Source organism: Hypanus sabinus, chromosome 14 (genome assembly GCF_030144855.1).
Source record: "Hypanus sabinus isolate sHypSab1 chromosome 14, sHypSab1.hap1, whole genome shotgun sequence".
Classification (NCBI taxonomy): domain Eukaryota; kingdom Metazoa; phylum Chordata; class Chondrichthyes; order Myliobatiformes; family Dasyatidae; genus Hypanus; species Hypanus sabinus.
Window position 1 is genome coordinate 107,999,332 of NC_082719.1, and position 22,336 is coordinate 108,021,667.

At 42.3% G+C, this 22,336-nt stretch overlaps 1 protein-coding gene across 4 annotated transcripts in view; it reads right to left on the reverse strand.

Moving 5' to 3' along the window:
- gne (glucosamine (UDP-N-acetyl)-2-epimerase/N-acetylmannosamine kinase) overlaps positions 1-22,336 on the reverse strand; it is a 162,886-nt gene that overhangs the window by 123,949 nt on the left and 16,601 nt on the right. Inside the window, exon 1 of one of the 4 annotated variants that reach the window (XM_059989785.1) lies at positions 11,468-11,489. The exons of the other annotated variants lie outside the window; for them this stretch is intronic. The gene's annotated coding sequence lies outside the window, so the exon portion shown is untranslated. Of the gene's footprint in view, positions 1-11,467; positions 11,490-22,336 lie in introns of those variants that run through there. 4 annotated transcript variants of the gene reach the window in all.

The following is a 22,336-nucleotide window of genomic DNA, read 5'->3' on the forward strand; positions in this document are numbered from 1 at the left end:
ACTGACTCAAAAGAGGACTCTGCTACATTACCCACCCTTTCTGCAGCTGTAATAGTATCCCTGACCAGTAATGCCACCCCTCCTCCCCTTCCCCGCCCCCCCATCCCTTTTAAAGCACTGAAATTCAGGAATATTGAGAATCCATTCCTGCCCTGGTGCCAACCAAGTCTCCGTAATGGCCACTACATCATAATTCCATGTATGTATCCAAGCTCTCAGTTCATCACCTTTGTTCCTGATGTTTCTTGCACTGAAGTACACACACTTTAGCCCTTCTACCTTACTACCTTTATTCTCCTCAAAGCCTCTCTATATGTTAGATCTGGCTTTACTCCATGCACTTCTTTCACTGCTCTACTGCTCTGGGTCCCATCCCCCTTGCAAATTAGTTTAAACCCTCCAGAACCATGCTAGCAAACCTACCAGGACCTTCATGGAAGAGTCATCAGAAGAAAACCTTTCCTGCATCCTCACCACAAAATTCAGTGTCAGAAATTTGCAAAGGAACATCTAAACAAGCCTACACGAGTGAATCTGCAGATGCTGGAAATAAATTTAAAAAAAAACACAAAATGCTGATAGAGCTACTTCATTCCTCCCCCCACTTCTTATCCCCCCTCGACCATCCCATGTTACTTCACTCCTGATGAAGGATTTTGGCCCAAAACATCGTCACTACCTCCCCCCCATAGATGCTGTCTGGCCTGCTGAGTACTGCCATCATTTTGTGTTTTATCATCTAAACAAGCCTGATGCATTTTGGAAACAAGTCCTGTGGACTCAAGAAGTTAAAATAGAAGTTTTTGGCCGCAATGAGCAAAGGTATGTTTGGTGAAAAAGGGTGCTGAATTTCATGAAAGGAACACCTCTCCAACTGTTAAGCATGGGGGTGGATCGATCATGCTTTCGGCTGGTGTTGCAGCCAGTGACACGGGGAACATTTCACTGGTAGAGGGAAGAATGAATTCAATTAAATACCAGCAAATTCAGGAAGTAAACATCACACCGTTTGTAAAAAAGCTGAAGACGAAAAGAGAATGGCTTCTACAAAAGGATAACAATCCTAAACACACCTCAAAATCCACAATGGACTACCTCAAGAGGCACAAGCTGAAGGTTTTGCCATGGCCCTCACAGTCCCCCGACCTAAACCTCATTGAAAATCTGTAGAGCAGTGCATGCAAGACAGCCCCCAAGAATCTCACAGAACTAGAAGCCTTTTGCAAGGAAGAATGGGCAAAAATTCCCCAAACAAGAATTGAAAGACTGAGCTGGCTACAGAAAGCGTTTACAAGCTGTGATACTTGCCAAAGGGGGGGGTTACTAAGTACTGCCCATGCAGGGTGCCCAAACTTTTGCTTTGGACCCTTTTCCTTTCTTGTTATTTTGAAACTGTAAAGGATGGAGATAAAAAAAAAGCAATCTTGCTTAAGATATTAAATAAATGTGTCATCTTTAACTTTATGCCTTTTGGAAATCAGGTCATTTTTTACTCGCTTAGCTTTTTACAGTAACAGAAATTTTGACTGGGGTGCCCAAACTTCTGCATGCCATTGTAAGTCATCCGGTCCAAATGAACTATACCCTGGGGTTCTGAAAGAGGGAGCAGGAGAGATTATGAAGGCATAAACAATGATCTTTCAAGAATATTTGGACTCTGGCATGGTTTTGGAACACTGGAAAATTGCCTGACCTCAGTGGTTGGGAAGACATTGGAGTCAATTATTAAGGATGAGGTTATGGGATACTTGGTGACCCAGGACAAGATGAGACCAAGTCAGCATGGTTTCCTTAAGGGAAAATCTTACCTGACAAACCTGTTGGAATTCTTTGAAGACATTACAAATAGGACAGATAAGGGGTATGCACATTGTATATTTTCAGAAAGCCTTTAACAAGCTGCCACAGGAGACTGTCAAGTCAAGTCACTTTTTATTGTCCATAACTGCTGGTACAGTAAAAACGAGACATTTTTCAGGACCATAGTGCTACACGAAACAGTACAAAAACTACACTGAACTATGGGAAAACAACACAGAAAAAAAAATCTAGACTACAGACCTACCCATTACTGCATAAAGTGCACAAAACAGTGTAGGCATTACAATAAATAATAGACAAGACAATAGGCACAGTAGAGGGCAGTAAGTTATTGTCAGTGCAGTCTCTGGGTATTGAGGAGTCTGATAGCTTGGAGGAAGAAACTATGGCAGGGTCTAAATAAGATCACTGGGCGCAAAGAAAAGGCTGGGATATCAGTGACTGTAGTGCTTCTTTTCCTGACGAACTTAATGTATTCTACACCAGATTCAAACAGAAGAGGAGCACCCCACCCCCCTCAGGATGAACTGGACCTGGTGACATCAAGATTCATCGTCACTGAGGAGGGCGTTAGAAGGGCCATCCTTAAGATAACTCCAAGGCGACAGGCCCAAATGGCGTCCTGGGACGGGTTCTCTGGGCCTGTGCAAGAGAGCTAGATGGAGTGTTTGCTGACATCTTCAACTGCTCCCTGCTTCAGTCTAAGATCCCCTCATGTTTTAAGAAGGCAACAATAATCCCGGTGCCGAAGAAGAGTAAGGTGGCATGTCTGAATGACTACCGACCTGTGGCTCTGACATCAATTGCTATGAAGTGCTTCGAGTGATTGGTTATGGCACACACCAACCATAGCCTATCAGTCAAACTCAACGCATTGCAATTCACCTATCGGAGCAACAGGTCAATGGCAGATGCCATCTCTCTGGCACTACGTTCCTCCTTGAAACACCTGGAGAATAAAGACGCATATGTAAGGCTCCTTTTCATTGACGACAGCTCTGCCTTTAATACCATCATTCAAATAAACTGATTCCTAAGCTCCAGAACCTGGGTCTTAGCACTCAGATCTGTAGCTGGATCTTCAACTTCCTCACAGACAGGACCTAGGCTGTAAAAATAGGGGACAAGCTCTCTCCTCTACAATCACTCTGATCACCGGTGCCCCACAAGGCTGTGTACTCAGCCCCCTGCTGTACTCACTGTACACCCATGATTGTGTAGCCAAGTGTCCATTGAATTCAATATATAAGTTTGCTGATGACACCATAATTGTAGGCCATATCTTGGGTAATGAGGAGTTTGAGTACAGAGAGGAAATTAAGAACCTGGTGGCATGGTGCAAAGACAATAACCTATTCCTCAACGTAAGCAAGACAAAGGAATTGGATGTTGACTTCAGGAGTAATACGACCCTATTTACATCGGTGGTGCACAGGTGGAACAAGTCAAAAGCTTTAAGTTCCTCGGGGTCAATGTCACAAATGACCTGTCTTGGTCTAACCAAGCAGAGTCCACTGCCAAGAAGGCCCACCAGCACCTTTACTTCCTGAGAAAGCTAAAGAAATTTGGCCTGTCCCCTAACTAATTTTTATAGATGCACAGTAGAAAGCATTCTTCTAGGGTGCATCAGAACCTGGTACGGAAGTTCTCCTGTCCAAGACCGGAAGAAGCTGCAGAAGACCGTGAATATAGCTCAGCACATCACACAAACCAATCTTCCGTCCTTGGACTCACATTACACTGCACGCTGTCAGTGCAGTGCTGCCAGGATAATCAAGGACACAACCCACCCAGCCAACACACTTTTTGTCCCTCTTCCCTCCAGGAGAAGGTTCAGGAGCTTGAAGACTCATACGGCCAGATTTGGGAACAGCTTCTTTCCAACTGTGATAAGACCACTGAACAGATCCTGACCCGGATCTGGGCCGTACCTTCCAAATATTCGGACCTGTCTCTCGGTTTTATTTTGCACTGCATTACTTTCCCTTTTCTATTTTTTTATTTATGATTTATATTTTGAATTTTTATTAAATCTACTATTGACTTGTAATCCAGGGAGCACAAAGCGCAGAATCAAATATCGCTGTGATGATTGTACTCTCTAGTATCAATTGTTTGGCGACAATAAAGTAATAAAGTAAATGAAAGTAAAGTTACATAGTCTGGTAGTGAGAGCCCAAATGCTCTGGTGCCTTTTCCCTTATGGCAGGAGGGAGAAAAGTTTGTATGAGGGGCCTTCATAATGCTGTTTGCCTTGCGGATGCAGCGTGTAGTGTAAATGTCTGTAATGGTGGGAAGAGAGATCCCAATGATCTTCTCAGCTGACCTCACTATCCGCTGCAGGGTCTTGTGATCTGAGATGGTGCAATTTCCATACCAGGTAGTGATGCAGCCACTCAGGATGCTCTCAATACAACCCCTGTAGAATGTGATGAGGATGGGGGGTGGGAGATGGACTTTCCTCAGCCTTCGCAGAAAGTAGAGATGCTGCTGGGCTTTCTTTGCTATGGAGCTGGTGTTGAGGGTTAAGGTGAGATTCTCCGCCAGGTGAACACCAAGAAATTTGGTGCTCTTAACGATCTCTACCGAGGAGCCGTCGATGTTCAGTGGGGAGTGGTTGTTCCATGCCGTCCTGAAGTCAACAACCATCTCTTTTGTTTTGTTTGCATTCAGAGACAGGTTGTTGGCTTTGCACCAGTCTGTTTAGCCGCTGCCTCATCGTTCTTGCTGATGAGACCCACCACAGTCGTGTCATCGGCAAACTTGATGATGTGGTTCGAGCTGCGTGTTGCAGAACAGTCGTGGGTCAACTGAGTGAACAGCAGTGGACTGAGCACACAGCCGTGGGGGGCCCCTGTGCTCAGTGTGATCGTGTTGGAGATGCTGCCTCCGATCCCAGTCAGGAAGTCTAGTATCCAGTTGCAGAGGGACTGCTTACCAAGTTAGGAGCCCATGGTATTACAAGGAAGTTACTAGTATAGTCAGAGCGTTGGCTGATTGGTAGGAAGCAGCAAGTGGGAATGAAAGGATCGTTTTCTGGTTGGCCGCTAGTGACTGGTGGTATTCCTCAGCGGTTGGTGTTGGGACCACTTCTTTTTATGCTGCATATCAATGATTTAGATGATAAAATTGATGGCTTTGTTGCCAAGTTTGCAGATGATACAAAGCTTGGTAGAGGGGCAGGTAGTGTTGCTGAAACAGGAAAGCTGCAGAAAGACTTCAACAGATTAGGAGAATGGTCAAGAAAATGGCAAATGAAATACAATATTGGAAAATGCATGGTCATGCACTTTAGTAGTCGAAATAAATGTGCAGACTATTTTCTAAACAGGGAGAAAATCCAAAAATCTGAGATGCAAAGGGACTTGGGAATCCTTGCACAGAACACCCTGAAGGTTAAGGGTTGCAGGTTGAGGCAGTGGTGAGAAAGAGAAATGCAGTGTTAGCATTCATTTCAAGAGGTCTAGAATACAAGAGTAGGGCTGTGATGCTGAGGCTTCATAAGGCACTGGTGAGGCCTCACCTTGAGTATCATGAACAGTTTTGGGTTCCTTATCTCAGAAAAGATGTGCTGGCATTGGACAGGGTTCAGGGAGGATCACAAAGATGATTTTGGGAATGAAAGGGTCATCACATGAAGAATTTTTGATGGCTCTGTGCCTGTACCTACTCTAATTTAGAAGGATAAGGATGGATCTTATTGAAACCTTTCAAACTTTGAAGGCCTAGACAGAGTAGATGTGGAAAGGATGGATCACATGGTGGGGGAGTCTAGGATAAGAGGACACAGCCTCAGGATAGAGGGGTGGCCATTAAAACAGTGATGCAGAGAAATTTCTTTCGCCACAGGGTGGTGAATTTGTGGAATTTATTGCCACAGGCAGCTATGGAGACAAGGTTGTTGAGTGCATTTAAGGCAAAGCTTCATAGATTCTTGATTGGCCACGGCATCAAACATTACAGGGGAGTGGGACTGAGGAGGGGAAAGAAAAAGGAACAGCCATGTTTGAACAGCACAGAAGACTCGATGGGCCAAACAACCTAATTCTGCTCCTATGTCTTATGGTCTTATAACCTTTGATGCCCTGACTAATATCAACCTCCACTTTCAATATACTCAATGACTTGGCCTCCACAGCTGCCTGTGGCAATGAATTCCACAGATTCACCAGCCTCCAGCGAAAGAAATTCCTCTTCATCTCTGTTCTAAATGGACGTCCCTCTATTTTGAGGCTCTGCCCTCTGGTCCTAGACTCCCCCACTATATGAAACAACTTCTTCATGTCCAATCTATCTAGGCCTTTCAATGTTTGAAAACTTCCTATGAGATCACCCCTCATTCTTTTGAACTCCAGAAGGTACAGACTCAGTTATCAAATGCTCCTCATACCTTAAGCCTTTCATTCCCAGAATCATTCTCTTAAACCTTCTCTGGACCCTCTGCAAGCCAACACAACCTCCTTAGATCTGGTTGCTAAACACAATAGAGGCTCATAGTATTGCAGGATAGATACTACCATGGATAGAAGATTGTCTGACTGGCAGGAAGCAAAAAATCTTCCGACTATGCTAGTACTTTTCCTGTAATGCAGTAGGCTCCTAGCAGTCTCTTGAGACAGGCTGCAATTGGAGTATTGTCAACAGTACTGGGCACCATATCTCAGAAAGGAGAGAGTCCAGAGAAGGTTCACAACAATGATTCTGTGAATTAACATATGAGGAACGTTTACAGCTTTGAGATCCCCCATACTTAGAAGAATATGAGGCATCTCGTTGAAACCTACTGAATGTTGAAAGGACTAGATAAGGTGGATGTGGAGAAGATGTTTCCTATGGTGGGGGTATACAGAACTAGAGGGCACAGCCTCAAAATTGAGGGGTGACCCTTTGGAACAGAAGTAAGGAGGATTTTTTTTTAAAGTCGGAGAGTAGTGACTCTGTGGAATGCTCTGTGAGTCAGCTGTGTTCGCCAAAACCATGGGTATACAGGTGCCCTCCTTATCCGTGGATTCAACCAACCGTGGATCCAGAAAACCTGGAGGTTCTCTCTCCAGCACTTGTTGTTTGAGTATGTACAAACTATTTTTTCTTGTCATTATTCCCTAAACAATACAGTATAACAACTATTTACATAGCATTTATATTGTATTAGGTATTGTAAGTAATCTAGAAATGACTTAAAAGGACAGGCAGTTCTCGGGTTATGAAGGAGTTCCGTTCCTGAGTCTGTCTTTAACTCGGATTTGAAGTCGGAACAGGTACATCCAGTATTATTTAGTATCAGTTAGTCAAACATTTTTCTTAGTATATAGTACATATTTTACCTTTTTATTCATATAAAACACTTAAGAAACATAAGTATTTCAATAATTAAACCACTGCTTGCTTAGTAATAATTGCAGCTTTCATCAGGCAGGACCTTTCACATGCTCCATTAAAATTGTTCCGATCGTTAACCGACTGTAGCCTAACGCTTTTCCAATGACTGATGGCATTTCACCTCTTTCCGATCGCTTTATTACTTCCACCTTATTTTCAATCATGATTATTTTCATGAACAGAAACACTGCGGATTCGGAGCTGCGCCGCTAGGTCCTAATATCCACCGCACCTGGACATGTTACATCCAGGGTTCCACTGGGTCCTAAAGACCACCGCACTGAGACAGGTTAAATAAGGTACTTGAGCATCCGCGTTTTTTGGTTTCCGCGGAGGGTCTCGAAAGCAATTTCCCGCGGATAAGGAGGGCCGAACGTATTTAAAGGAAAAATTGATAGTTTAACGATTGATCAGGGCATCATAGGTTATGGCGAGAAGGCAGGTGTATGGGGTTGAGTGGGTTCAGGATCATCCATGATGGAATGGCAGAGCAGACTCAATGAGCTGAATGGCCTAATTCTGCTCGGGAGGGGTGGGGACTGGGACACCTTATGTACAGACACTTCTGTGCCTAGCGTCACTTTATGGACATACAATCAACCTAAGCATACAAGTTACCTTATGTATTTATATTTATTGCATTTGTTAACTTATGTTTTTTTTTGTGCTGAAACAAAATGGAGTAACAATTATTTCATTTTCCTTACACTTGTGAACAGGAAATGACATTGAACATTTTTTAATATTAATCCAATCGTTCAACACTTGGCCCATGGCCTTTGATGTCTGGGTGATTTAAGTTCAAATTCAAGTTTATTATCATTCAGTCATACACATGCATACTGCTAAATGAAACATCGTTCCTCTGAGGCCCAAGGTGCAAAGCATGTATAACCACGCTCAGCATACAGTGGTGCTAGAAAGTCTGTGTACCCTGCAGAATTTTCTATTTCTGCATAAATATGACCCAAACCTTGGTCAGATCTTCATACAAGTCCTAAAACTAAGTAAAGAGAACACAATTAAATAACACAAAAAACATAAAAACACAAGATACTGGCAGAACTCAGCAGGCCAGAGAGCATCTATGGGAGGAGGTAGTGACAACGTTTCGGCCCAAAACGTCGTCACTACCCCCTCCCATAGATGCAGTCTGGCCTGCTGAGTTCTGCCAACATCTTGTGTTATTATTTAAAAACGTTTGTATTTCCAGCATCTGCAGATTCACTCGTGTTGAACACAAAAAACATAATTGTTCATTTATTTATGAGAAAAATGATCCAATATTACATGTATATTTGGTGGAAAAGGTAGTTGGTGAAAAAACTTTGCTTTCAGTAATGGTGTGACCCCCTATTACAGCAATAAATTCAACCAAACGTTTCCAGTAACTGTTGATTAGTCCTGCACATCGGCTTGGAGGAATTTTAGGCCATTCCTCCTTACAAAACTGCTTCGACCCGGGGATGTTGGTGGGCTTCCTTGCGTGCACTGCTTGCTTCAGGTCCTTCCACAACATTTCTATAGGATTAAGGTTAGGACTTTGACCTGGCCATTCCGAAACACAAATTTTCGTCTTTTTAAACCATTCTGTTGTTGATTTACTCTTGTCTGTCGAATCATTGTCTTGTTGCATTGCCCAGCTTCTATTAAGTTTCAAGTGATGGAGTGCTACCCTGACATTCTCCTGTAAAACATCTTGATACAGTTTCGAATTCACTGTTCTCAACAATTGCAAGCTGTCCAAGCCTTGAGGCAGCAAAGCAGCCCCAAACCATGATGCTCCTTCCACTATGCTTCACAGTTGGGATAAGGTTTTGGTGTTGCTGTGCAGTGCTCTTTTGCCTTCAAACATAGCAATGTGCATTTCTGCCAAAAACATAGAAAACCTGCAGCACAATACATGCCCTTCAGTCCACAAAGCTGTGCCAAACATGTAACTACCTTGGTTTACCCATAGCCCTCTATTTTTCTAAGCTGTATGTATCCATACAGGATACACAGAGATCCTATCATTTTTGCCTCCACCACCGCTGCCGGCAGCTGATTCCACACACTCACCACTCTCTGAGTAAAAAACTTACCCCATTCCTCTATACCTACTTCCAAGCACCTTAAAACTGTGCCTTCTCGTGCTAGCCATTTCAGCCCTGTGAAAACCTCTGACTATCCACACAATCAATGCCTCTCACCATCTTGTACACCTCTATCAGGTAACCTCTCATCCTCCGTCGCTCCAAGGGAAAAAGGCCAAGTTCACTCAACCTATTCTCATAAGGTATGCTCCCCAATCCAAGCAACATCCTTGTAAATCTCCTCTGCACCCGTTCTATGGTTTCCATATCCTTCCTGTAGTGAGTCGACCAGAACTGAGCACAGTACTCCAAGTGGGGTCTGACCAGGGTCCAATGTAGCTCCAACATTACCTCTTGGCTCCTAAACTCAATCCCACGATTGATGAAGGCCAATGCACCGTATGCTTTCTTAACCACAGAGTCAACCTGCATAGCAGCTTTGAGTGTCCTATGGACTCGGACCCCAAGATCCCTCCGATCCTCCACACTGCCAAGAGTCTTACCATTAATACTATATTCTGCCATCATATTTGACCTACCAAAATGAGCAACCTCACACTTATCTGGGTTGAACTCCATCTGCCACTTCTCAGACTAGTTTTGCATCCTATCAATATCCCGCTCTAACCTTTGACAGCCCTGCACACTATCCACAACACCTCCAACCTTTGAGTCATCAGCAAATTTAGTACTAACCCATCCCTCCACTTCCTCATCCAGGTCATTTATAAAAATCACAAAGTGTAGGGGTCCCAGAACAGATCCCTGAGGCACACCACTGATCACCGACCTCCATGCAGAATATGACTTGGCAAAGTGTGGTTGTCGACTTCTGTGGGCAAGTCAGTTCTGGATCCACAAAGCTATTTCCCCTTAGATCCCATGTCTCCTTACTTTCTCAAACGTGCAAACATCTACACTGATTCTCGGGGTTTACTCACCTCCTCAGGACATTCTATTAGCAATGCTACGTTTGTACTGAATCTCCTCACTGCCTTGCAACTTCCAAAAACATTGGCCATTATCAAATGCTCCACTCATATCCACCAGACTGATAAAATCTCCACCAGTGATACCATGGCTGATGAGGCTCCCAAAGCCACAGCCCAGACACTTGAAATTATAGTCCCACCGGCCTGCCAAAACACCCTGTGCCTCTCACACAGCACTGGCATGCCAGGCATGCAAGCCGTACATACGTTCCGGGGGGAGCCCCTGAGAAGCACAGACTATGGACACAAATGGGCTGTAAGGAAGATCTCATGTCGGGCTACTGGTACACCCCTGCGGGACAGGTCTGTGTCCCTACCCAATTTCTACCAATCCTCCTTGATGACGTTCATACTAGTACTCATCTCGGAAAGGAAGGAATGGTAAACTCTTTGCTGCAAACATGGTGGCATCTGAAATTACAGCAAGCGGCAGCAAAGAGAGGAAAAGCATGTTTAATATGCCGTAAGAATAACATGGGAAAGGGGACACCCTGTGTGTCGGGCACCACTCCCCTACCTGAAGGCCCTTTTTCATGTTAGCAAATAGATTTTATTGAACTACCTAGAGTACATTGTTACAAATATTGCTTAGTGATCATAGATGTGTTTAGCAAATTGATCAAGACAAATTTAGCTGCCCTGACAGCAGCTAAAATGCTGTAGTGAGAAGTAATTCCCCAGTATGGGTTACCAGAAATATTGAGCTCAGATAATGATCCCCACTTTGTAGCAAAATTAAGTGAGGAAATCCGCAATGCCTTATCCATTCCATAACAATTCCATTGCTCTCACCACCCCCAGGCTGCAGGAATGGTGCAGAGGGCAAATGGTATGTTAAAAACCAAACTGGCAAAACTCACGACCTTAATTGGTAAAAGATATTGCCCTCAGCATTATTGCATATGAGGGTCACACCCCTCAAGAAATAACAGGATGGTCACTAGCTGAAATCATCTTCGGGAAGCCCCTGAGGACTCCATGGAGTTCTGCGCAGCCTCTCACTCTTGATATAAATGGGCTACCTCACTAAGATTCTCCAAGCCTTACATTCACAGGTATGTCAGGCTACGAGGACGAAGATGATATGACAATAGAAGGGGACTACCCCATCATCGAACCCAGGGACTACATACTAATTAAGAACTGGAACTGTGGCAAATTAGAACAGCAGAGGAAGGGACCATTCCAAGTACTACTTACCATGTCCACGGCAGTCAAGTTGGAAGGACACCTGCAGTGGATACGTCGTACTGACTGTAAAAAAAATTATGGACTAAGGAGCCTATTACCATGTACTGGCCGCTGTCTTTTGCCTTCTTTCGGGGGGGCTTCCAGTCAACTAAAGTCATATGTAGGGGCGGGAGGAGTGGCCCCCGAAGATGGGGCAGCTCCCCAAGAACTGCTGTGGCCAAAACATCCCCTACTACCTGATTTCGCCCATAACACCTTCCTGTCCCTTTGCCACAAGCAAGGGCATGTTGGGTATATGCGCAAGTACCCTTGCGAGGAAAGGCTATGGTACAGTTGTCAGTGATCCCCTCAATTCTACTGAAGAACTCTCTGCTTGGGGATTCTCTAATGATACCCAGGGCAGAGAAGTCCAGAATCGCAAGGGGACCCCAAACGACTGCAAATGTTTTCAAGGCCTCAGGCCCCTTTGAATATGACCTCCTCCCCTGAAGTCTCTTGGCCACACCTACATGTGCCCCGCACCCAGGTGGCAAATACAACTTGTCACTGCAGCCACCAGGGGAAACTTTTCTTGGGGAACAGCACTTGCAGCACCTAAAATTACAATGTTAATGGCAGGCTTCTCCCTTGGCCCTTGAATGGGTTTGCGGGGTAAAGCTTACTTCTGGCTACACAGGGAGATGGCTAGCAGATGGGACCCACAGCCACCCCAGAAAGAATTAGAGCAGGTGCTGTTATCTAGCTTGCTTGGCCCCCAACGTAAGGGTAGTGCCTAAACTGCAGGACCATCCTCACTGGCAGAGACAGGAACAGGGAATCACAGAGTCGGAGAGGTTCTGGATGATTGCCTTCCCATCTTATGGCATGGCTAGGAACTCCCAAGGAATCATTAAGCTAGCAGCTGCCCTGGAGGATTTGGCAAATAAAACTGCCAGCACTCTATTAGGCACCCAGACTCCAGTGGCTGAGGTGACCATGGAAATGTTAGTCATCTGACAAACAGTCCGACAGAATCGTGTGGCTTTAGACTTTATCTTAGCTGAAAAAGGGAGAACCTGTGCTATCATTGGCAAAGAATGCTGCACCTATATCCCTGATGAGTCTGCTAACATTATGTCCCTCTCCGAGCACATTGCCAAGGAGACTGACAACATCAAGAAAGTAGAGCAGGATTGGCACGGGTTTACCGAGGGGTCTAAATGGTGGTCGTTTGAAGGCCTGTTTGGTAATATGTGGGGCATGATATTGCATTATGGTCTAATAGTTGTACTTATCACTGTTATAATTTCTGTTGTACGCTGTTTTTACCCATTGATAATCAATGCTGTACTCGGTCGCTCTCTCTGTAAAAATTATTGCTTTGTTTCTATAGTTCTGACATAGAAGAGGGTGTTTTATTTTAGGGGTGGTCTCCATTAGTACTTTTTATAGCATCCTGAGGGAATGGTCTTGTGGAGAGGCTAAGCAGCTGGGAAGGATCTGGGAGGAAGAGCTGGGAGTAGAAATTACAGCTGAAACATGGGAAGACATCTGTGATAATGCAAAGAAAATTTCAGTTTGTAATAGAACTAAAGCATAGCAACTCAAAATTCTGCATAGAGCCCATCTGATTCCAGATCATCCCTCGAAATTTAAGATGGGGGTTTCCCCAATGTGTTCTAAATGTTAAGTAAATACTGGAACTTTCACCCACTGTTTTTGGTCTTGTCCCAAACTTCAGGCAAATGGAAAAGATTCTGAAGATGGAGCTTGAACTGGACTCAGTGTCTTTTCTCTTAGGCTTACCTAGCTGTCGTATTATTAATGCACATCAGAAAAAACTTTTTAACATCCTGACTTCTTGTGCAAGGAGGAACATTTTACTTTGTTGGATATCCGATAAGGCCCCTGCACTTTTTTGGTTGGCATAAATTAATCATGCCCTCTTCTCATTGCTAAAATGAAGAAAGAAGCAGAGGAGCCTGAAGAGAGACACTCAACATTTCAGGAACAGTTTCTTCCCCTCTGTCAGCAGATTTCTGAATGGACAATGAACCCATGAACACCACCTCACTATTTTCCCTCTTCTTGCACTAGTTTTTTTTTAATATATGCTTATTTTAATTTATAGCTTTTATTATATATTGCAATGCACCAATGCTGCAAAACAAATTTCATTACATACTGTATGCCAGTGATATTAAACCTGATTCTAATTAAGCTATCTTATGTATTTATTTTTTTATTTTTTAATTATTGCGTTCACTACCTGTAAGGAATTTATACTTTCTCTCTGTGACCGTGTGGGCTTCCTCTGGGTGCTCCAGTTTCCTCCCACAGTCCAAAGATGCACCAGTTGGTTGATTAATTAGTCATTATAAATTATCCCCTAATCAGGCTAAGGTTAAATCAGATGTGATGGCATAAAGGTCTGCATCTCAGTAAAATAAAATGGAGGTATTTTCTGTGCTGCACTGGATCTGCAATAATAATTATTTCCTTCTCTATGCTTGTGTACTGGAAATGACATTAAACAATTTTAACTTGAATTGAACAAAGGGAGCTGGGAATTCATCTTTGAAGCTACAGGGTGCAATGAGGGTGTAGGTATAGTAGAAAAGGAACACAAGCTTGGACTTCATAGACAGAGGTGATGAGCACAGATGTCAGGGATGAGTACAGCTGCAGAGGAGATGTGCAAACTTTTCATGAAACTAGTTAATATTTCAACTAGAAATATTGTGTTGAGAGTTGATCATTGCACTTCAGTAAAGATTCAAGGGTTCAGAAATAGTTGCTGGAATGGTTCCAGGAATTAGGAATTTTAGCTGCTAGGTTAGAAAAGCTGGAAAAGTTCTGGAAGTAAAGGAGATTGAAGGCACATTTCATGTGTTGTACAAGATCATAACTGATATAAGTAAGATGGACAAAGAAAAACAAAATTATGTATGTTGAGTCATCATTAATGAATTATCCTCTTAAAATGACTGAATTTACAAAACAATTTGTTCCAGTTAATTGGGACACATCAGGACCAATACATTTTGGCCCAATTCAGGAGCTGCCCCAATTAGAGGTTTCATGGAAATAGTCAAAAGGTATAAAAAAAAAGACAAACTGCCATTTAATTGAGTAACAAATTATGTAATTAAATGAAATAAAGAACAAATTAGAAAACTGGCAATACCTCTAAAGAACTATAAAACAGTGTATTAGTTCCTAATAGATACTGATGGAGGAATTCATCTGCTGTGATTGCCTGTGAACATATCAGCACAGACACCTACTGTAGATAATGGACTGCCTTCATACAGTTCTTTAGAGACAATTGCATCTTCAAAATCTTCATTTTCATTGTAACATTCAAGATGATTGTCAATGCCTACGTAATTCCTAACTTGTTGAAGTAACGAACATAGAAACCTACAGCACATTACAGGCTCTTTGGCCCACAATGTCGCACAGACCACGTAACTTACTCTAGAAACTGCCTAGAATTTCCCTACTAATAGCCCTCTATTTTTCTAAGCTGCCTGTGCCTGTATAGCCGCTGTCTTGCCTTCTTTATAACTACATCGATATGTTGAGACCAGGTTAGGTCCTCAGAGATTTTGACACGTAGGAACTTGAAACTGCTCACTCTCTCCACTTCTGATCCCTCTATGAGGATTGGTATATGTTCCTTCCTCTTACCCCTCCTGAAGTCCACAACCAGCTCTTTCATCTTCCTGATGCTGAGTGCCAGGTTTGTGCTGTGGCATCACTCACTCCTGGTGGCCCTCTCATTACCCCTGAGATTCTACCAACAATGGTTGTATTGTCAGCAAATTTATAGATGGAAATCTTCCTAAACAGACCTAGCAAACTCCACCCCATCTAAACCCCTTGTCCTAAGGAGATGCCGGTCAATATTAAGAAAGTTAAAATCACTCATCACAACAAATCTATTGTTGCATCATTCCAGAATATGCCTCCCTATCTGCTCCTCGACGTCTCTGTTACTATTGGGTATTTATTGTTTCATTTTCACTTCTGGCCATTTCTGGGATCTCCAATGTTCTGAATCATCTTACTGCTGATTTCTTGCCAACTATCACTGACAAAAATCACTACTTTTTGAACATGGATACATGCAACTGATAGCTCTAAGCACAGCGTAGTATCTAATGGCCACACAAGTGCACATGAGTGACTCTAGTTAGAAACTGTTCAGCAATGTCCCCTACTTGAATTAAGCAGCACCGTATCCCAAATAAATAAAGGGAACTATGACTATTTTCTCAATTTAGTTTTTGTTCTTTAAGAGTTGTCCAGAATAAACAGCTGTCCAACTAACCAATGGCCAAATTAACAGAAATCTGCTGTAACAGAAATTGAGAAAATGAAATAGATTGGAATCCTAGAGTCAGTATAGTAAAACAGCTGTTCAAAGTGGAATACAAAGGGATCTAGCAGAACGACAAAAGGTCAGTAGGTAGATGCAAGTTCTTTAAAGGACAAATAGTAATTGGATATTATGGCAAGGGTGGTTGGAATGCAGAAAAAGGGAAGTATTTTTACAAACAAACATGATATTGACAGGACTTCACCTGGAGTACTGTGCAATGTTAATCCTTTGTTATGAGTGATGGACAGACCTAATGGAACTGGGGTGCAGAGTTAACCATTCCCAACCCCCCCCCCTCCCCGAGAACTACGAATTATTGCTGTTGCTATGCTGCTATTGAGAGAGAGAGATAAAACCCAGGCAAGAACATTTGCTACAGATAAGAGGGGGAGAGAGACTGTTGATTTACTGTATTTTGACTCTTCCTGGATTATTTACCTTCCACTACAAGGACTTTACTTTGCTCGTTAACATTCCTCAGGAGACAGCAGGAGTGGCCTGATTCGATGGACACAATCATTCGGAGTTGATGGATAGCTGAGACCCTGTGAGTGGAGATAAAAGACAGGTCTGGGGAGACATCTGACTGGTGGACACTGACTGAGTGTTGGGAACCTATAGAAAGGTGGGGGCTTCGGAGACTGAATCAGGAGATCCGTCAGTAAAGCTCACAGAGTTACAGCAGGGCCGGTGGGGACTTGTGTGTGTGTCCGCTCATGCCAGAGTGACGAGTCCACCACAGAAAAACGCTGTGGTGAAGAACAGAGGGGTCATAACTGAAATGACCACAATGATACAATGGATTAAGAAAGCAACAGAAGGTTTGCCGCTGTAGCTGTTACCTCTCGCTCGCGCTCTCTCTCTCTCCAATGACTTCAATACAACAACCATAACTACATCAGCATTTAGGAACTGAACTCTATACTTTCCGATGACAATTCATTTACCCCTAGACATCGATAGAGCTTGTTTATTATTGATTACTATTATTCCTACACTTTTAGGTTTATTACTGCTAACTTGTTTTATATGTATATTTGCATTTTTGATATTGTATTGTGTAGTTTACTAATAAACATCTTTAGTTTGGTACCACCAGACTCCAACGGATTCTTTTTTCTCTGCTGGTCAGACACCCAGTTATGGGGTACATAACACCTTTCCATTTACAGAAAGACACTCTGGCAATAGATGCAGTCTAGACTGGTTCACCAGGCTTTCTCCTGAGTTAAGATGGCTGCCCTATCACAAACATCTAAAGAAGTTGGACCTGTACTCTTTGAATTTCACAAGAATGAAAAGTGACCTTATTGTAAACATTAAGACCATAAGACATAGGAGCAGAAGTAGGCCATTCAGCCCATCAAGTCTAGTCCACCTTTCAATCATGGGCTGCCCTCTACTGCCACTCCCGGCTTCTTCTTGCTTTCCAGTCCAATTTACAACCTCAGTTTGAATGCCAAGAAACTGAACTTTCTAGACCAACCTCACATATGGGACTTTGCAAAGGCCTTGCTTGAGTCCACGTAGACAACATCCACTGCCTTGCCTTCATCAACTTTCCCAGTAACTTTCTCAAAAAACTATTTAGGCACAACCTACCACACACAAAGCTTCATCAGTACACGTCTGTCTAAATAATTATATAACTGGTCTCTTAGAATACTTCAATAACATTCCCTTGACTGATGTTAGGCTCACCTGCCTATAATTTCCTGGCCTACTATGAGAACCTTTCTTAAACAGCAGACAACATTAGCTGTCCTCCAATCTGTAAGCACCTCACCCGTAGCTAGGGATGTTTTAAATACTTCTGGTAGGACCCCTGCAATTTCTGTACTTGCCTCTCATGTGTTTCTAAGAAAACACATCATTAGGCCCTGGGGACTTATCCAACCTAATGTGCCTCAGGACAGCAAACACCTCTGTAACCTATATAAGGTCCATGACCTGGTTGCTGCATTGCCTCACCTCTACAGACTCTGTACGCATTTCCAGAGAAAAAAAACAGATGCAAAAAAATCCATTTACCATGTCTCCCATCTCTTTCAGCTGATTTTCCACTAGACCAATTTTGTCCCTTGCCATCTTTGTACTCTTAATATATCTGTAGAAGTCCCTAGGATTCTCCTTCACTTTGTTTGCTACAACAACCTCATGTCTTCTCTTAGCCCTCCAGATTTCTTTAAGTGTTCTTGCATTTCTTAAACACCTCAAACACCTAATTTCTTCCTACTTGTCTACACATACTCTGCACCTCCTCCTTTTTCTTTTAACCAGGACTTCAATATCAAAAATCAAAGTTCCCTAAACTTGTTATCCTTGCCTCTTATTCTGACAATAACATCCAAACCTTCTACTCTCAAAATTTCCTGCTCCTATTTTGAGTCTGGACATGAACTTAGCAGTGAACAGCTTGGCGTGGAGAGGCAATGATCAACAGTCCATGATAGCCGCAAGGCTACCCAATGCAAAGGTCAAAGCAAGAGCAGGCCATTGGCAGATTATTTTACAATTATCATATGTACCAAGGTACAGCAAAAAAAAACCTTTCTTTCATGCCAACCTTGAAGATCATTCCATGACAGCAGTTCAAAAGGAGTAACACAACACAGAATAAAGTGTTACAGTTACAGAGGAAATAAGACACTAAGGTGCAAAGCCATAGCAAAATAGATTGTGAGGTCTATCATATCATATGTATTGAACACAGAAAATTACAGCATAATACAGGTCCTTCAGCCCACAATCTGACCTTTTAACCTACTCTTTAAAAAAAACTAAGCTTCCTTCCTACATAGCCTTCCATTTTTCTACCATCCATGTGCCTATCTAAGAGATTCTTAAGTGTCCCTAATGCAGCTGCCTCTACCACCACCCCATTATTCTTGAGGTTATAACTAGAAAAATACTTGATGGTGAACTCGAGGCCATCACTATATTTAAACGATTAGCTTTATTTATCACATGGACATCAAAACATACTAAGATGTGCAGTTTGCGTCAAATCAAATCAGCGGGGATTATGCTGGGCAGTCCACAAATGTCTCCACACTTCTGGCACCAACAGAGCATGCCCACAACTCACTGACACTAATTGTATGTCTTTGAAATGTGGGAGGAAACCCATGCGGTCACAGAGAGAACAGACAATCCCATTACAGACATTGGTGGGAATCAAACTCTGACCTTACAGCTGGTGTCGTACAATGCTCCGCAAACCACATTACCGTAGACGTAACACAAGTAAGAAATAATTAAACAAAATACGAGCACAAGAATGGGTAAATACACTGGCATGGACTGATAATCAACCAATGGTCAGAAAAAGAAAATAAAAATAAACTGGTCATCTTGAAAGGGGTTCAGCAGGGATTGTGCTGGGGCCCCAGCTGTTTGCATCCTATACCAATGATTTGGATGAAAGAATCAAAACTGCAGATGAAACAGATTGTTGGCAGAGAAATATATATTCTGGGAAAAATGAGAGGACATTTTGGAAAAGAGAGATTGAAAGCTGCTGGTTTTCAGAGGGACCAGTTTCTTTGTACACAAATCACTGAAAGTTCACAAAAAGAATTTGAGTATGGGGTAAACGCAGTGAAAATTTACCAGGAATATTATGCTAAGTCTGATCTTTCAATCTGTTAGACTTCTTGCCATTTCTGGTGACGTCATCATCGAGAATGGCAGCTTAAGTCACTAGCTCCTCCTGAAAAACATGTATTAAGCCCCGTTAACCCATCAAATATATTACTTTTTGAAAAATATTTGAACTGAAAAGAGGAGCAAGAATGGGGAAAAAGAATGGAAATAAAAAAGCGACACTGCAGAGCCTGTGACTGAGAGGAGCGCAGTGAGTGGCACTCCTACCCAACCGCATGCTAGCAAGGTGGACGCTGGGCCTCATTCAGGCGAAGCAGTGAATATGATTGAAATTCTGAAAGAGATAAGGGAGTTCCAGAAAGATATAAAGCAGCAGCTACATGATATTAAGTCAGAGCTCGCCAACGTCAATCAAAAAATAGTGGTGGCAGAGACTCGAATTGAGAAGGTGAAAGATTGCGTTCAAAACGTGGAACGAATACTAAGTAAGACGATAAAAATATTAAATCACCAAGAAGGTAAACTGCTTGACCTGGAAGGAAGATCACGGCGGAAAAATATCAGAATATACAAAACACAAAGTACACCTCAGATGCTGTGGTCAAATCAAGACTCCAGTCCTGACAAAGGGTCTCGACCCGAAACGTTGACTGCTTCTTTCAACAGATGCTGCCCGACCTGCTGAGTTCATCCAGCTCTCTTTTATGTCAGAATATACAACGTTCCCGAAGGAGCGGAGGGCTGGTCTATGATGGAGTTTGTCGGAAAGTTGCTGTGGGATCCGCTAGAGCTGCCCTCGACTATGGAGCTGGAAATCGAGAGAGCGCATCGCGAGCTAGTCCCGAAGCCTACCCAAGATAGAGCAGATAAGCCACACTCAATAATAATTAAATTCCTTTGGTACTGTACCAAGGCAGAGATTCTATGAAGGGCTTGGGGTAAGAAGATGGTGTTTTTAGATGATAAATTAATATATTTCGACCAAGATTACCCCCCCACCCCCGCGGTGCGGCAGAAATGTAAAGAATACTCTGAAGTAAAGCAAGTACTAATGCAAGAAAGGATTAGATTTCAAACTCCGTACCCTGCTAAACTTCAAGTGTTTTATGAAGAAGGGACAGTGGAAGAGGTGACTATAGACATGAAAGCCAGAGGGTTGCCTGTCAGCATGATCAAACTGAGAGAAAGCCTGGCAGAGGAATTATCCCGCTTTGCTTGGGAAATAGTGCGAGAATCGAGAAGGCAGGAGACGGGAGGAGGCCGAGAGAAATATATCAGGAAGAGACCGAGAGTTTTCCAAAAACAGTCCTCACCCTCTCCAGAAGAGCCATAAGGTTTGGCTAACTTTAAAAATGTTAAGAAGCTAAATGGAAGCAAAAGTAGACAGTGATATACCTATCTCGAGAAATACTTCTTATAACGTGGATTTTATATTACTTAGTTGTTATTCTTTATGTATATATATATATAGGAGTACACAGGGAAATCTTTTCTGTGTAATGTATTTGTTCACTGACTTTTATGAATATTACAATGGGGGCCCTCAACTCACAAGTAGGAGGGGTTATCCCCCACAGCTAGACATTTCCTCTAGCTCAACGCAGGGTCATCTACTAGAGACCTCAGCCTTGGAATCACACGTTCGTTGCCATTTTTGTTATTATTTGCATTTCTTGGTTTTTATTTGTTCAGGGAGTAGATCAATTAAGTTTTATTCTGCTAATTTCAATGATACATTGACAGATAAATACAGATGGCTAAGGACAAAGTAAAATTCATTTCTTTTAATGTCAATGGGCTATTAAATCCAATCAAACGTAAGAGAATTTTATCCAAAATGAAAAAAGAACGAGCCCATGTAGTATATTTACAGGAAACTCGTTTGTGATAATGAGCATAGAAAACTAAAGAGAATGGGTTTCACTAATTTGTTTCTCTTTTCATATAAATCAGGACATAGGAGAGGAGTTGCTATTCTTATCTCAAATAAGCTAAATTTTGAAAACGTATTCGAAATGGGAGATAAAGAAGGCAGATATGCTCTGGTAAGGGGGAATACAGACGGAAATTCAGTTACTCTATTGAATATATACACACCCCCGGGAAGTGACATTGGTTTCTTTCAGAAAATTACTGATATTATGGTAACGGAAACAGAAGGTCTCCTGATATGTGGGGGAGACTTAAATTTACAATTACAACCAAACTTAGACTCTTCCAATAGAAAAACCTATGAAACAAAATCTTTACATAAGAAAGTTAATGCACTTTTTGAGGATGTTGGTTTAATTGATATATGGAGGGACCTTTTCCCAGACAGAAGGGATTACATTCATTATTCTGCTCCCCGTTCTATATATAAAAGAATAGACTATTTCATAACATTTGGAAACGACAAAGACAAAATAAACACCTGTGGAATTGGGACAATAGATGTAAGTGACCATGCACCTGTATATTTATCTGTTGAGTTTGACCGACAACCAAAGAATACTATCTGGAAACTAAATTCAAGTCTACTCAATGATATGTACTTTAAGGAACAAATTAAAAAAGAAATTAGTCTCTACTTAGAATTTAATGATAATGGAGAGGTTTCACCTCCCATTTTATGGGATACTCTGAAGGCGGTCTTAAGAGGGAAATTATAGCAATACCTTCATATTAGAAAAAAATAAGGAATAAAACATCAGAGGAATTACAAAATAGGCTGAAGGAACTAGAGAAAAAACACAAATTGAATTTGGCACAGGATAAATTAGGGGAAATTAAAAGAATTAGGAATGAAGTTAATAGTTTGGCTATGCAAGAAATCAGGAAAAATTTAATGTTTCTGAAACAGAGACATTATGAAAGTGGACCTAAATCTATGAAAATACTGGCGTGGAAACTGGAAAAAAAAGATA